At 47.9% G+C, this 17,771-nt stretch overlaps 2 pseudogenes across 2 annotated transcripts; both read right to left on the bottom strand.

The window, feature by feature from the left end:
- Positions 1-8,990: 8,990 nt before the first annotated feature.
- Positions 8,991-11,385, bottom strand: LOC310774988 (reticulon-3 pseudogene; annotated as a pseudogene). The gene is made up of 3 exons: positions 11,321-11,385; positions 11,106-11,118; positions 8,991-10,173 (listed from the first exon to the last, which is right to left on the bottom strand). The product of its transcript is annotated as a reticulon-3 pseudogene (transcript).
- LOC310774499 (reticulon-3-B pseudogene) lies at positions 10,300-13,272 on the bottom strand (annotated as a pseudogene). Its single transcript, XR_014554034.1, has 2 exons — positions 10,742-13,272; positions 10,300-10,654 (listed from the first exon to the last, which is right to left on the bottom strand). The product of XR_014554034.1 is annotated as a reticulon-3-B pseudogene (transcript).
- Between the last annotated feature and the right edge of the window lie 4,499 nt (positions 13,273-17,771).

Below are 17,771 nucleotides of genomic sequence, written 5' to 3'. Positions count from 1 at the left end.
TGCTCGCGGACGCCATTGCTTCGCTAAACATTTGCCTGTTGGTTGTCCCGCTCTTCTTCTACGGTTGTATTCATTGCTGTTTCCTGGAGGAGCTGCCTGAGCGCGTGAACGCGCGAGACGTCACATCCTCTAGCTGTGGCGGGAGATGCTCTCCACTTCGAAACTGCGTTTTTCCATGTAACTTCTGAACGGCTGGTCTGAGAGAAACGCCCCTGGTCGCCATTTTTAAGTTACGTCAAGGCGCATTCACTCAGTGCCAATAATAAACACTTTGTGCACATTTATTTCTCGCCAAAACCAACGGAATGGGCCTTTAAGGAAACACACGTGATTCTAAAAAATTTGACATGGCAAGCCTTCATGGTAATGGGTCGACTAATAGGGGGTCGGAACATTGGGAGGTCGGAATATTGGGAGATCGGAACAATGGTACGGCACCCCCTCTGCTAGCCCGCTGAGCAGAGAGGATAGGTGCACTTCAGTCAGGCACACCGCTGCGGGCTGTGTGCCTTTCATCCCCTCATCTCGCCGCTGTGCCAAATGCACAAACACACACAGGCAGCCTGTCACCATGGATTATCTACTTAATTCTAACTGATTTCTGCCATTAAAAATTCTCTGTAATCTCTGTCATCTGCTTGCTAATTATGTGTGTCAATTATGTTCTTATCACCATTCAATCAAAAGAGTACAACTTGAAGTGTAAATGTCGCATTTTGGCACTCACATCCCATCGCAATCGTGTCCATAGCACCAACATGTTATGGTAGTGTATTGTAGCCTATATTTTTTATTTTCATTCCATTGACATTATTATGCAGTATGATTTAATTTAATTTATATATTTGTATCGTATTTAATTGGGGACTGCCCCCTAGTCCGATACCTCACGAGTCCGATACCTCACGAGTCCGATACCTCACGAGTCCGACACCTCATGGTTTTGGGTTAGGGTCTGGGGGAGGTTAGGTTTAGGCGTGGGGGTGGGAGAGGTTAGGTTTTGGGTTAGGGTCTGGGGGAGGTTAGGTTTAGGCGTGGGGGTGGGAGAGGTTAGGTTTTGGGTTAGGGTCTGGGGGAAGTTAGCCTCTTTTTTCGGACTCGTGAGGTGTCGGACTCGTGAGGTATCGGACTCGTGCCATGGCACCATTTAATTTTTTACATTTGTTCTTATTGTACATCATAATTAGGTCTACAACTTTCACCTAATAATTTTCACTTTGATAGGCTATGGTGTATCAGCATGTGTTGTCTATTGGGCTGTTTTTGCCAATGAACTATGCATATAGAAATAAATAATTAAATACCATAAATGACCATTAACCACACACATTCAAATTCCAGTGTTGGTTGGTAGACTATGATTTTTCAAGTGTTTTCAATGTTCTAAACATTTCCAATGACTTGAGGCAGGGAAGTGCACGGGGAAAAACAGACGTTATTGACACAGGAGAGATCATTCAAATAATTTCTTTACAACGAAATACAGGCCCATAAGTTAGGTCTACATATCTTTTCCAAACTCATTCATGGCAAACATCCATTATCTCTGCTTGTCACAACAGGTTGGACGGCGGTCTGGCATTTCGGCTTTGGAAATAATTTGTGTGGGATAAGGTGCGGGAGCGTACCTATGTTCCCCAGTTTTGTGGGACCGAACCTAACCTCCCCCAGACCCTAACCCAAAACCTAACCTCTCCCACCCCCCACGCCTAAAACCTAACCTCCCCCAGACCCTAACCCAAAACCTAACCTCTCCCAGGGAACATAGCGGTAGACCAGCTATCCCCAATGAAAACATAACACGCTGGATTGAGGGTAATGCTAGGAATTGGGAATACACAACCCTTCTGATTTTACGTGATCACTACACAGACGCGCTGCAAAGTGAACTGAATTCACTACCACAGATGTCTACAGAGGGATGGCAGGACCCGTTTGAGATAGCTGCAAACTGGGCTACACGTAACCTAGGGAAACGTCTACAATATGAGACACTGGAACATGCTGCAAACTGGGCTACACGTAACCTAGGGAAACGTCTACAATATGAGACACTGGAACATGCAGCAAACTGGGCTACATGTAACCTAGGGAAACGTCTACAATATGAGACACTGGAACATGCAGAGGCACTCATAGAGGAGAGAGAAGAGTCAGATGAGGACGAGGAGGAAGGTGAGGAGAGCGATGGCCTGGACTCTCCACCACCACTCTTACAAACAAGGGTGGCAGAGCAACTGCCACAGAGACCTATAAAAGGGTTACATGCTGCGACTCCGACGTGCTGCCACTCCGACGTTCTGCCACTCCGAAATATCGGCACTCAGAAATATTGCCACTCAGAAATCCCACCACTCCGATTTCCATAAGGTCCGCCACTCCGAACTTGATTTGACTGTCTGTGAAAGCTGCTGTATAAACATAACTTATTTATTTACTCTCCCAGCCCCACGCCAAACCTAACCTCCCCCCATGCCTGAACCTAACCTCCCCCAGACCCTAACCCAAAACCTAACCTCTCCCACCCCCACGCCTAAACCTAAGGTCGGCACTTCTGAATGGCGGCTCCTTTAGAAAAACGAGGAAGGGCCGACATTTCGAATAATGAAGGCAGGAATTTTCGTAATGGTGGGGCCTATGAAAAAAAGGTGAACGACCGCCAGTCCGAATAATGGAAGTTAACGTTCGGAGTGGCAGGGCTTCGGAAAGGCAGACAGTTACCCTATAAAAGATAGGACAACCCAGACAAAACAATGAGTCCAGGGTGCAAATAACCAGATGACAGATGTGGAGTATGAGGGTAATCAAGGCCCCCCTCCACAAGTACAGACCAAGACTGTGGTTGTTGCCATGACCCCCCATAAAACCACTGTTCCTTCCCCTGACCACTCATCCACCCCTCTAGGGTCACACAGAACCAAAGCAGGGCCCAAGAGTTGACCAACATACTGCACATAACCCTGCTGTAGCATTGGATATGCAGGACATCATCTGTATGACACCTCAGCAGACAGAGGATGGAGCTAGTAAAATAAACACAAAGGTTCAACTGCAACCAACAGCAGACATTCACACTGCACCACCTGATGAGGAAAACCGCATCGACCTGTCATCCATACAAACGGATATGGAAGGTCAAGGGTCAACGGAGAGGCTTACTACTAGTCCATTCAGCTTGAAGCCGATTTGAGAGAGAACGAAACTCAGAAAGCTTGCTTGCTCAAGCAAAGCTGACCCTACGTCAGAGGAGGGAAACACCTGGCTACATGGATTCATACCATACAGGTACAATGCGTTGCGCCAGAGGGAAACACAGACACCTCTAGTACGCCCGGTGCAAGCCACAGTCATCCAGCATAATCCTAGATGGACTGCCATCCAGAGGATAAGTCAAGAAAGACTATGGATCAATATATTAGACACTGTACACCCCAGGGGATTAAATCGAAAGTGAGGTCACCTTACCCCCCCGGGGGGGAGCTTTTGATGGAGTGCCGGAGTGCCAAAAACGGTAACTGTCTGCCTTTCCGAAGCCCTGCCACTCCGAACGTTAACTTCCATTATTCGGACTGGCGGTCGTTTACCTTTTTTTCATAGGTCCCACCATTACGAAAATTCCTCCCTTCATTATTCGAAATGTCGGCCCTTCCTCGTTTTTCTAAAGGAGCCGCCATTCCGAAGTTTGGATATTGTGTAATATGGCACAAACGTATAATGCTGACCTTAGGTTTAGGCGTGGGGGTGGGAGAGGTTAGGTTTTGGGTTAGGGTCTGGGGGAGGTTAGGTTTGGCGTGGGGGCTGGGAGAGGTTAGCTCCACTGACACGCCACAGACAGTCAAATCAAGTTCGGAGTGGCGGACCTTATGGAAATCGGAGTGGTGGGATTTCTGAGTGGCAATATTTCTGAGTGCCGATATTTCGGAGTGGCAGAACGTCGGAGTGGCAGCATGTAACCGCCAAAAACCCTAATCCCTAACCCACTGTTGCGGGCATGTAGGCTATGTTGGCGAACCTAAACTGTCGGAATGGCGGTACTAAAATGTGTCGTAATAGGGGTACATCGGGCATGTCGTAATAGAGGCATGTCGTAATAGGGGGATGTCGTAATAGAGGATTGTCGTAATAGGGGTATGTCGGAATGGAGGTTGCCTCCCCCGGGAAACATAGGACGCGGGGAACATAGAACCCTTTTTAGCAGAACATAGAACCCGGGGAACATAGGCATGACCCCTGCTGAATGATACTAAGTGACCGTTTAAACATTTTCCTCAAATATTTTCTTCCCTTCAGAATCAGGACTGTAAAGAGCCAATGTTTACCATTGTGTATTTGCTGGTATAACAACTTGTTCTACCAGCAAATACACAATGGGAAACATTGGCTCTTTATGGGGTAAATGCAAAATGCCATTGCGTAAATGGCAGTTGTTTTTACCATTTACCATCAAAAATGTAGGCTACATTGTACTGAATGAAGCAAATGTTTGATGCAACCACGTGCAAATAGTGGAGTAGATCCCACATCAGCTGCACAACAAATGTTCCAAGACCAGAAATGCATAGACTTGAGCCCCCCCCACGCACGCACACACACACACACAAATTCCAGCATTAGTCAGTGATGTTACATGGAACAGTATACCCCCCCCCCCCCCCCGAATTGTGACAGTAGACGGGTTTCCATCCACCTGTTTTTATGCGAAATTTCAATTTGCGCATAAAAAAAACAGAGTGGAAACGCTGCCTAATTCGCAAAAGCCTCCAAATTCCGCAAAAAAGTTTTCACGCTTGAGGGAGGCGGAAAAGTCGGGTGTATCGATTGAAGGAAAATGCGAAACGTGCAGTGGAAGCAGATGAAGCGATATTCCGGCAGTTTGCCTCGATCACTGCAAAACATGACATGTCGCACAATAGGGCTACACACGGTAAATATGCAGCACAATACCCGCCGTGGTAAACAGAAGAAGACTGGGATATTAACTTTAAGGTGACTCACGTCTAGAATTGAATGAAATTGCATTAATTTACTATCTGCTCTGTGGATTAGATTAATAGAGCTGTATATCGGGTCTAGACAGCATTATTTCGCATTTTATTTTGCCGACTTTCTGAAAATTTCGATTAAAAGTTGCGATACATTTGGATGTAAACCCAGCTAGTGACTCTGAATCACAATTCTAATTTATCAGAATTCTGACTTTATTCTCAGAATCCTGCTTTAAAGTTAGAATGTCAAATATTTTCATTTAAATAAATACATTTAACCATCTATCGCTCATTAACACAAGGTGATTGACAGGGTTCCCACAGATCCTTGAAAGTTTGTGAATTTGAACGATAAAACCAAGGCCTTTTTTTTTTTTTTAGACATGGGTCCTCCACAGCTTGAATTTAGGGTTTTTCCTGCATAGAGAACTCAATTTGAGAGTTGTCATGTGCAACTGCAACTAGCACAGATGAGAAATGTTCATACATGATAGTTCTCATTATAAAGATTGTGTTGTAACAGTAATTCACCTTGATACGATTGTGACCCTATGGTGTGAAACCAATCTGCACCTGCAGGAGACTCAGACTACGCAAATCATTTTAATTGTTGAGTCAGTGATGACTGGGAAAACTGTCCCTCTTCTATCACAATTGTTCTCTCTGCACCTATATGTACTACAACCAACAGCTGAATGCAACAAGTTCAGTCTCATTCCCTGCCTGTGGGTTGTTGAAAGGCATTCTGGGAAATGTATGAAGTCAGTAAATGAAATAGAACCTAAACATACATGTAGGCTAAAACCCATGAATGACTGGGGTCCACCCGCTATGCCGACCACCTGCTATGCCGACCACCCGCAATGCCGACCTTAGGTTTAGGCGTGGGGGTGGGAGAGGTTAGGTTTTGGGTTAGGGTCTGGGGGAGGTTAGGTTTAGGCATGGGGGGAGGTTAAGTTTGGCGTGGGGGCTGGGAGAGGTTAGCTCCACCGACACGCTGCACGCCGCCTCACTCAGCTGGTTCTGCTTGTGGGCTATCGGCATTGCGACCTGTCGGCACTGCGGCCTGTCTGCACATAGACGCGGCACCTGAATGACTTGGGACCACCTGCTGTCAGGCCAGCAGCAGTCCTACCACACCTGTGGAGTATGGCACTAGGGCCGGCACCCGTGGGACCTAGCCTGTTAAATACTCTAAGCCCCTCCTACAAGCACAAATCCACAAGCACACAACCAATTAGCAATTAGCTTTGAAATAACAGCACAATAGGTACATCAAGGGTTTAGTTCTACACAACAAGTGTAACTGGATGACCCAATATCTACGGTAATATATTGCAATATCCCCATCAGTGTTAATCTCAGACACTTAGAGAGAGAGAGATAGTCTAGACTAGTCTAATCCATTTGACACCCTCTGCACAACACACATGAGCCCCTTCTAAACATTCAGTGAAATCCAGATTAGATTGACTGTGCGCACACCTGCATGCCCCATATCCCGTCCCCTGCATGCTTATGCTGCCTTCCAGACAACTGGGACGTGGGTGTTTCCCAGTGGAAAAGTCCCACCCCCCACCTTCAAAGCATTCCAGAGCACAAAGGCAAAATGCAACCAAGAAACATGGCGGACCACGACAAACTTTTTTTTGTTTGGCAAATAGCAAGACAGCTTAACAACGAGCAGAGCACCCTCCTTACATATTTAAATGAAAATGAGGAGCAGCAATGACACATAATGTAACAGACTCTATTATACTATTTTATTTAGGCACTTAATACTTTGGACTACATACTCCATGTTGCGGCCATTGTTGTGTGACGTCAGACAACTGGTTCCCAGCCTAGTGGGGGTAGATTTTTTTCTCCCAGTTTTCAAGTGGGAGCTCCCACTTTGAGTGCCGTTCCAGCACACTTTTCCTAATAGGAGGCCAGAAAATCTGAAGGTCCCAGTTGTCTGGAAGGCAGCATTAGTCTCTTAGAACAGACGAGTAGGCTTCCGCAATTTTCAAATGCTTCCGCCATACCGTCTGTACTTCGTGGGGGAGAATCATGCACCAACCGGAATGGGAAGCAGAAAGGCGGGTCTTCCGCTCATTAGTCCAATCAGAATCTAATATGCCGGCAGAAAGGCGGGTCTTCCGCTCATTAGTCCAATCAGAATCCAATATGCCGGCAGAAAGGCGGGTCTTCCGCTCATTAGTCCAATCAGAATCCAATATGCCGCATTCGCGTGTCGTGATTGGTCGGATTCCGTAGAACTTCCTTCCAGTCTGAAGGTTTTTTTTCCCAACTTCCTTGTGCATGTTCTGGGGGTGTAATGTACAAACTGTATATAGCTGCATTCGCCGGATGTAGATGATACAGTCTGTTTTAACACATTCACTGCCAGCCGTTTTTCAATACTGTAGTTAGCTTCTGCCAGAAGGTTTTTTTGAGGATTCTGGCTCATTTTACAAGAGCCGAGGATTCTTTTCTGTTTGGACTTTGTGAACACAAAGTTCACAAAAGTACTAATAGAATGTGTGCTTTCTCTGTCTAAAAGAGTTAGTTTGTAGAGTTAGTAGTTATGTAGATATTAGCCGTTGAGTACAGCATGGTTTCAGAGATTTTCAGAGAGTTTTGAGATAAATGGATTTTTAGAACCACCTCACGTGCCTGTGATTATGGGTGCCCTTGGGCAAGTCTGTATACTGTATTGTGTTTGTGTGTGTGTCACGGGTGTGTGCGTGACTGAATGAGATGGGATTCTACTGGGGAGTGGTACTTAACTGAAGGAGGGGGGAAGCGAACCTCCACCCCTCCGCTTTCACACAGCGTGTCTCCCGCTGTCGCTCCTGTCCTCTCTCTCCCGCAGCTCGGGCGAGATGGGATCCCAGCGTTCCCCTGGCTGTTCCCACACGTCCAAGCGGCTTCCTTCCTCCGCCTCTCGGATCTCAGGTCGGCTTGGCTCGTCCGGGTCTCCGGTCGGCTCGACTCGTCCGTGCCCCTCGTGTTCTCTGGCGTCTCTTCCAAGCACAGCTGACACACTGCTTCTGCCGCATCAGGTCCCTGACGGATAGCTTTGAGTCTTTGGCAGCAGAATTCTGTCCATCGGCTAAGCCCTGCGACGATGATATCTGGGCGGACTGATTCATTGGATCCATTTTTTGTCAAACTATAATTTCAAAAACTGCACAAAGGCTATGTAATGGATGTGGTTACAGTTGCTCTTCTCCTGTCTTGTCCTTTGAAATGTGTTTTTTGTCTGTCTTTCCTCCTATTTCCCCAAGAGCGGGACACAGCGTCACACACGGCTCTGCACCGACTTGCTCGGCTCGTCTGGAGGAGGAATGGCAGCTGAAACAGAAAGAGACTGGGGAGCTCTCACCCCACCTGCGGCTCACAGTTCATGGTGGAGCGGCTTCCGGGGCCTTCACCCCCTCTCCCTCTCACCCGTGCATCAGCCACGGTGCGACCTTAGGTACGCAGGGAGAGGAGGTAGCTTGGCCATCCCAGCCAAAGCCGCTCCCACCAATCTTACCTAAACCGCAGGCAGGGCTGAATACTGCTCCCCAGCTCCGCCATTCCTCCTCTCGACTCGTGCATGTCAGTCTTCCATGTTCCTGTCCATCACGGCTGGCTTCCAGGCTCCTTCTCTCTCCGTGTCTCTTTTTCTCACACCAGCTCTGCATCTCCTAATGAATGGTCCGGAGCAATTGAGGGAACCACCCACAGAGCCCATGCACCAATCACAGCCACTGTGCCCCAGATTAATTAAGACAGTCCCACGAAAATAGAGCAAACTCCCCTTACAGACACTGCCACCCCCAGGTTAACCATCACACCCACACCAATGCATCACCCTGTGACACCCCCCCCCCAACTCAAAGCGTTCTAGTCCCTAGAACTACTCCATATCGGAGGGGTCCAACCTGGTGCTCCCTTTGGGAACGTCTGCTTGCATCCATGGGCCCCCAAAAAAAAAAAATACCGACGGCCCTGCGGCCTGTTGTTCTTCCCCTGGCATGCTGCAAGGCCAGTTACTCAACCCAGTAGAAAATCCTTGCCGACAACGCCAAAATTGTCACAGGTGTGTGCGTGACTGAATGAGATGGGATTCTACTGGGGAGGTGCTGGCCCAAACAGCATACACAGACAAGGTGGAAAGTTGGAACAAATGAGTTTTATTACTAAAATACAATAGAAAAAATGTGCCTAGTTAAAAAGAGTGTCCAACGTCCGTGCGACGTCCAGTGTCTGCTGCAGTCCAGAGCAATTGCGGTGTTTCCCTCTCGTCCGGTCCCCGTCCTCTCCTGACGCCTCCAGCTGACAAGAGGGTGTAGAACAGAGCAGGCTTTAATGCTTTGGTTCCCCAGGGGAATAAGAGTTCTTCACTGGTAGGATAACTCACTAGTAGGCTACTGTCACTTTGGATGAGCCAAGTTAAATAATTGAAATGCAACCCAATCCACTGCAACCAAGTTCAACCCAGTTAGATGCAACACGTCTATTGCAAGTAAATCACACCAACTAAATAATTCACAACACGCCTTAAGGGCTCGTCCTCCTTCAGTGCAGTGGCCTACGATAGTAGTTCCACTGAGGGTTTGTTCTACTGCCAGGTGTCTGGGGTTAGGCCTGCAGGCAGACCCGCCTGTTCACGGAGCTGGTCACACTCAAAGATAAAACAATAAAAATGGAGCGGGACTTAACTGAAGGAGGGGGGAAGCGAACCTCCACCCCTCCGCTTTCACACGACGGGTCGCTCCTGTCCTCTCTCCCTCGCAGCTCGTGCGAGATGGGGTTGCAGCGTCCCTCTGGCTGTTCCCACGCTTCCAGGCGGCTTCGTTCCTCCGCCTCTCGGATCTCAGGTTCTGCTCGCTCTCAGGTCTCAGGTCTCCGGGGGAATGCTGACATCCTTATCCATCAACGCTTTGAAGGGGTGTCCGTCGCTGGACTTCTGCACAGCCTGGACGACAGACTTGTAGATGCGGAAGGTGATGGTGACGCAGAGCAGGGCCAGCAGCAGGTAGGACACCACGCTGATCACGCTGAAGGCAGCCAGAGACAGCAGCAGCAGCATGGACAGGCCGAACGCCACGCCAGACTTCTTGGGGTCCCGCCAGTGGATCAGGTCCCTGACGGATAGCTTTGAGTCTTTGGCAGCAGAATTCTGTCCATCGGCTAAGCCCTGCGACGATGATATCTGTGTTGTGACCAAACGAATCAATAGTCAAATGTGGCAGAACCCCAGAGACAGACGGACACAAGGATTCAAATACAAGTAATGTTTAATAAAATAATAATAGTACAAAAAAGGGGCTGAACTAAATCTGGGGCCTTCGTGGAGGGGAATGTATGGGTGTACGGGCAGAATGTAGGTGAGGTGTGTGTAGAACCAAAGTGTGTGTGTGGGTGTGTGTCTAACGTGCGTAGCTAGTGTGGTGCAGTTATATAGATGGCGCTGGGTGTTGTACATGTGCGTGTAACCTGCTATCTGACCAAGTCCGAGATCCGAGAGGGGAAGTCCGAGGGAGAGAGAGCCGTAGTCCTGAGCAATGGGGGAGGTCCGTCCGAGAGAGGGTGATCCAGGAGTGGGGGAGAGCGGAGGGAGAGAGGGATCCGGAGGAGTAGAGGAGAACGGTGGAGGAGCTGGGAGACACTGGAGGGAGCCGGAGGGATGGAACCTTGGAGAGAGGAAGGACAGGTTGGAATTAGTAAAGCGCAAGCCAGAGTAGGATATTAAAAATAACCAAAACGGTAGGAACACGAACCACTGTGACCAGTACGATCAAGCACTGGATTGTAGACTGCGGGCCCTCTTATAGGAGCGGTGTCTCTGAGGATGATTGGTGGCACCTGATGAACTCGACACAGCTGGTGTAGATTGGGCTGATTGAGCTTGGGCAGGGGAGGAATGTGGTGAATGACTGAGAGACATAACAATCTGGGCGGACTGATTCATTGGATCCATTTTTTGTCAAACTATAATTTCAAAAACTGCACAAAGGCTATGTAATGGATGTGGTTACAGTTGCTCTTCTCCTGTCTTGTCCTTTGAAATGTGTTTTTCGTCTGTCTTTCCTCCTATTTCCCCAAGAGCGGGACACAGCGTCACACACGGCTCTGCACCCTGACTTGCTCGGCTCGTCTGGAGGAGGAATGGCAGCTGAAACAGAAAGAGACTGGGGAGCTCTCACCCCACCTGCGGCTCACAGTTCATGGTGGAGCGGCTTCCGGGGCCTTCACCCCCTCTCCCTCTCACCCGTGCATCAGCCACGGTGCGACCTTAGGTACGCAGGGAGAGGAGGTAGCTTGGCCATCCCAGCCAAAGCCGCTCCCACCAATCTTACCTAAACCGCAGGCAGGGCTGAATACTGCTCCCCAGCTCCGCCATTCCTCCTCTCGACTCGTGCATGTCAGTCTTCCATGTTCCTGTCCATCACGGCTGGCTTCCAGGCTCCTTCTCTCTCCGTGTCTCTTTTTCTCACACCAGCTCTGCATCTCCTAATGAATGGTCCGGAGCAATTGAGGGAACCACCCACAGAGCCCATGCACCAATCACAGCCACTGTGCCCCAGATTAATTAAGACAGTCCCACGAAAATAGAGCAAACTCCCCTTACAGACACTGCCACCCCCAGGTTAACCATCACACCCACACCAATGCATCACCCTGTGACACCCCCCCCCAACTCAAAGCGTTCTAGTCCCTAGAACTACTCCATATCGGAGGGGTCCAACCTGGTGCTCCCTTTGGGAACGTCTGCTTGCATCCATGGGCCCCCAAAAAAAAAAAATACCGACGGCCCTGCGGCCTGTTGTTCTTCCCCTGGCATGCTGCAAGGCCAGTTACTCAACCCAGTAGAAAATCCTTGCCGACAACGCCAAAATTGTCACAGGTGTGTGCGTGACTGAATGAGATGGGATTCTACTGGGGAGGTGCTGGCCCAAACAGCATACACAGACAAGGTGGAAAGTTGGAACAAATGAGTTTTATTACTAAAATACAATAGAAAAAATGTGCCTAGTTAAAAAGAGTGTCCAACGTCCGTGCGACGTCCAGTGTCTGCTGCAGTCCAGAGCAATTGCGGTGTTTCCCTCTCGTCCGGTCCCCGTCCTCTCCTGACGCCTCCAGCTGACAAGAGGGTGTAGAACAGAGCAGGCTTTAATGCTTTGGTTCCCCAGGGGAATAAGAGTTCTTCACTGGTAGGATAACTCACTAGTAGGCTACTGTCACTTTGGATGAGCCAAGTTAAATAATTGAAATGCAACCCAATCCACTGCAACCAAGTTCAACCCAGTTAGATGCAACACGTCTATTGCAAGTAAATCACACCAACTAAATAATTCACAACACGCCTTAAGGGCTCGTCCTCCTTCAGTGCAGTGGCCTACGATAGTAGTTCCACTGAGGGTTTGTTCTACTGCCAGGTGTCTGGGGTTAGGCCTGCAGGCAGACCCGCCTGTTCACGGAGCTGGTCACACTCAAAGATAAAACAATAAAAATGGAGCGGGACTTAACTGAAGGAGGGGGGAAGCGAACCTCCACCCCTCCGCTTTCACACGACGTGTCGCTCCTGTCCTCTCTCCCTCGCAGCTCGTGCGAGATGGGGTCGCAGCGTCCCTCTGGCTGTTCCCACGCTTCCAGGCGGCTTCGTTCCTCCGCCTCTCGGATCTCAGGTTCTGCTCGCTCTCAGGTCTCCGGGGGAATGCTGACATCCTTATCCATCAACGCTTTGAAGGGGTGTCCGTCGCTGGACTTCTGCACAGCCTGGACGACAGACTTGTAGATGCGGAAGGTGATGGTGACGCAGAGCAGGGCCAGCAGCAGGTAGGACACCACGCTGATCACGCTGAAGGCAGCCAGAGACAGCAGCAGCAGCATGGACAGGCCGAACGCCACGCCAGACTTCTTGGGGTCCCGCCAGTGGATCAGGTCCCTGACGGATAGCTTTGAGTCTTTGGCAGCAGAATTCTGTCCATCGGCTAAGCCCTGCGACGATGATATCTGGGCGGACTGATTCATTGGATCCATTTTTTGTCAAACTATAATTTCAAAAACTGCACAAAGGCTATGTAATGGATGTGGTTACAGTTGCTCTTCTCCTGTCTTGTCCTTTGAAATGTGTTTTTCGTCTGTCTTTCCTCCTATTTCCCCAAGAGCGGGACACAGCGTCACACACGGCTCTGCACCCTGACTTGCTCGGCTCGTCTGGAGGAGGAATGGCAGCTGAAACAGAAAGAGACTGGGGAGCTCTCACCCCACCTGCGGCTCACAGTTCATGGTGGAGCGGCTTCCGGGGCCTTCACCCCCTCTCCCTCTCACCCGTGCATCAGCCACGGTGCGACCTTAGGTACGCAGGGAGAGGAGGTAGCTTGGCCATCCCAGCCAAAGCCGCTCCCACCAATCTTACCTAAACCGCAGGCAGGGCTGAATACTGCTCCCCAGCTCCGCCATTCCTCCTCTCGACTCGTGCATGTCTGTAAAGGACTGTATGAAGGACTGTGTGAAGGTTGAGGTAGATGGCTGAATCAGATAGTTTGACTATCTACTGTGGAGTGTCGATAAGGACACGGTAGGCAGGTATACGTTTAACAACGTTTATTCAGGTTCCAGGTAGGCACAGAGTATGTACATTGTACATTGTATGGTTGCTGAAATAAAATAACAGAATAGAATATCAGTACTTTGTAACGAACCTGATACCGTAAACCATGGTGAAAGAAATGAAAGGAAGTGAACTACCACTTAGACCAAATACTCTAAATATCACAGAAATATTAACAGAGCATCACAGTAATACTATAGAAATACTAGGCATATTACCGAAACATCACAGAAATAACATAAATATAGTAGACACTTGCCAGCATACAGGTCTATGCATGTAACGCACAGCCAACCCATCACCAGAGTCTAATAAATGCAAATCTTCGATGTTAGGCTAACTTAGCTCGTAATGCTAAGCTAACATGCTAATGAAAATAGGAAATGACCAAATCCGACAAGTGTAGCTTATTTCCCATTGTATTCCAAGTAAATTAAGCTGCTAGCCAAAATCAGCTAACATGCTAACCTGCTAATATGCTAATTAGCATGCAAGGTTAATTGACAAACTAAAGGTGAATAAATCTTATTCTCTGTCAAAAACCCAATAATTAAGGTGACACTCGATATAACTTGGACAAATATAATTCACAACATGACAAATATAGAAATTATCCATCAAATGGAAGAACTTCAACTTACATTCTCCATGAACGCATACAGGCTGTTACTCTGTCAGGTGAAAAGGCAAACTGACTTCTACAGAGCACATGTGGGATAAGGCCCCTCTATAGGCAACCGAACTATGCCTGAGTAAAATAAACAATAATCAATTAAAGAGACAGTACCACTGGCGGCCTCCAGAGGGCACTGAAAGGATACTTTGTAGTGACCTAGTCACACTTTCTTACAATGTCAGTCTTCCATGTTCCTGTCCATCACGGCTGGCTTCCAGGCTCCTTCTCTCTCCGTGTCTCTTTTTCTCACACCAGCTCTGCATCTCCTAATGAATGGTCCGGAGCAATTGAGGGAACCACCCACAGAGCCCATGCACCAATCACAGCCACTGTGCCCCAGATTAATTAAGACAGTCCCACGAAAATAGAGCAAACTCCCCTTACAGACACTGCCACCCCCAGGTTAACCATCACACCCACACCAATGCATCACCCTGTGACATGTGTGTGTGTGTGTGTGTGTGTGTCTCCAAACTCCTCCCTCCTTAGGTGTGTCTCTGGTGGCTTTGCAGTGTTTTGTCACAGGCGAGTTTCTGTTGCCTCACAGATCCCAAAAAAAGAGAAGGGAATCGCAGGAGCGGGGAAGAGGAGAGGAGAGGGGGGGGGGGGGGGGGGGTTAGACACGGGAGAGAAATTCCTTCGCAATCCCCTTCTTCCAATCTTGAGGCATACTCCGCTCTGCTGCTGCTGCTGCTGCTCGTCTGTGCTGCTGCTGCTGGCGGCTCTCGGGCGAGTCTGGATTACTGTAAAACGGGCGGTTGAGAGCTTTGATGAAGCTTTTGCGATTCTGGTCTTATTTATGCTCAAAGGTACTCGAGTGTGTGTGTGTGTGTGTGTGCGTGCGTGTGTGTGTGTGTGTGCGTGTGTGTGTGTGTGTATGTGTGTGTGTGAAATCGAAATCGTTTTCGCCAAGCCATTTCCTTGAGAATGGCTTGCTCCCGCGGCTGTTTTTGGTTGGCTTTCTCTCTGTCGGGAGAGCACTGTCGCCACTTAGTTGGTCGGTAAAATAGATTATACACATTCAATACTTCCAATATTTTTATAGGAGACGTGGGGGGCATTGATCCACGTAGCACGTCAAAAAATTTATTTTTTATTTTTTGACGTCTCAACTCGTCATTGGCAGTGAACGGTTGGATTGTGTTTGACGAGTCAACTCGCCATTGGCAGTGAACGTGTTAAGAGACTACGGTCAAGGTGACCTCTCAAACGCCATTTTCAAGCTTGTTAACGTGATATCTCAGGAATGCCTTGACGGAATTTAATCAAACTTGTCTCAAACATCGACTTGGACTCAAGGATGAACTGATTAGATTTTGGTGGTCAAAGGTCAAGGTGAGCTCTCGAACGCCATTTTCAAGCTTGTTAACGCGATATCTCAGGAATGCCTTGACGGAATTTAATCAAACTTGTCTCAAACATCGACTTGGACTCAAGGATGAACTGATTACATTTTGGTGGTCAAAGTTCAAGCTCACTGTGACCTCTCACACACCCAATTTCCAAGCTCTGTAACGCAACATCACAGGAGCGCCTGACGGAATCTCTTCCAATTTGCCTCAAATGGCGATTTGGACTCCAGAATGAACTAATGCAGAGGCATAAGTCTGCGTTGCGGTCGTTCTAGTTTCTTCCTTCATTATTTCATGCACACTTATTAATCTGCCCTCAAGATATGCACAGAGCTGTCACAAAGCCATCCCAGATTATTGGAGTAAAACATTCGTATTTTATTGTAGTTCAACCTTAACTTATGCCTGACATGCTCCTTCAATACTACTATACTGTTGGCTTCTGATAAGCCATTCAAAGCAAAAATAGATCAAATGTTATACATTTGAGATGTGGGCTAGATTGGTATTTGCAGTTTTTTGATGAAACACCACTTCATGGTGCTGTGCACACAGAACATGTGTATTTGAGCTGCCAACGCCTTTCTGCAATTCATTCTCTATGGTACGGACACTCTAGGAGCGCTCCTCTTTCAAGGACCGCACCTGGGGCCGGTTGCACCAACTGGTCTTACACTGGTCTTAAACACATTTCCTGATAGACTATCTCACTTTCTCAAAACCCGAAACACAAATCTCAAAACTCACACACAAAATGCAAAATCCTACACTTCTCTTGCAAAAGCACACTTTGCCCTCAAAACAGTGTTAACTCTTCACTAAATGGTATTTTATTTTCAAATGACAAACACATACATCATATGAGTAGACATATCTAAGCACCCATTGAACACTGGTGTGCAGAATGGAAAACACTATATGAATGCTTTATCAGTAGAATTATGCCTTTGCATGTTCAGTTTCAGGTTGTGCACATTGTGTCTAATGTGTTTAAACAATTATGAAAAACTGTAAAACCAATTTTTGAGGGGTTAAACTACTTGGAGTCATTATAAATGGAGTCATAAATGATGACGTATGGGAAAGTCAATGTAATAATAGTTGTGTTGAAGGGGACTCTTGTTGTACATTGTGTGGTTAATTGAAAACTAATTATGTTTGTCTCTGCATAGGAGGGGCTGCATCCTTCAATGGGGGATTCATGTCCCTGCTTCTGACAGGGGAAGGCAGCAGTCCTGCTGCCTACATACTGGGTTAGGGTTAGGGTTGAAGGAGAAGGAGGGAGGCCGGGAGATGGTAGGGGAGGGGTGGGGGGGGAGGAGGGAGGGGTGGGGGGAGGGAGAACAGGGTGAAGGAAGGAGGGCAGGGGAGGGGAGAGCAGGAGGGAGGCCAGGAGATGGCAGAGGGGAGAACAGGGTGAAGGAAGGAAGCCAGGAGATGGCAGAGGAGGGAGGGGATGGGTGGGGAGACGACTTCAAATCCCCTGCAGGAATCGAACCTGCACTTCTCATTGTATGCGGTTGTTAAGGTGACCGCCTTAACCCCTAGACTATCAGCCTAGGTAACTTACAATGGATCTCTAGACAGTTTTGTTATGGCTTTCCCAATGAAAGACTTGAAAAGGTTTTAGTGTCCATACCGGGATTCAAACAACAAACCTTTGAGTTGGAAGGCATGGTCTTTCACCACTGGACTACAGCCCAGCTCAAACACACAGAACATGCAGCAAGTCAAATAGATGTGGTTAAGATTAGGGTTTTCTTAACCACAACCATACCCTAACCCAATTGATATGGTGGTGGTGTGTGTGTGTGTGTGTGTGTGTGTGTGTGGGGGGGGGGGGGGGGGGGGGGGGGGGTATATATATATTTTTTAATATTTTGTTTTCAATTATTAATATTATTTTCACATTTACTAATCATTAACCACTCTATTCAGGAATTGACCGACTAATCAGCAACTATCTAATGATTAACTAATATATTCACGAACTGACATGTATTAATCATTAAAGAAACAGTTAACTACTCTGAGTCTGCACTGAGTGCTCAGAAGTGTCAAAATAGAAAACCAGATTCAAACATAGGCAGAATGGTTCCAGGTCCATGTTTATCATACCAGAATGTTAGCACAACAATACAAAACTCACAGCAACAAGTAGACCA

The sequence above is a fragment of the Poromitra crassiceps genome (assembly GCF_964638095.1).
Source record: "Poromitra crassiceps genome assembly, chromosome: 4".
Taxonomy (NCBI): Eukaryota; Metazoa; Chordata; class Actinopteri; order Beryciformes; family Melamphaidae; genus Poromitra; species Poromitra crassiceps.
This window is presented reverse-complemented; position numbering and strand designations above follow the sequence as displayed.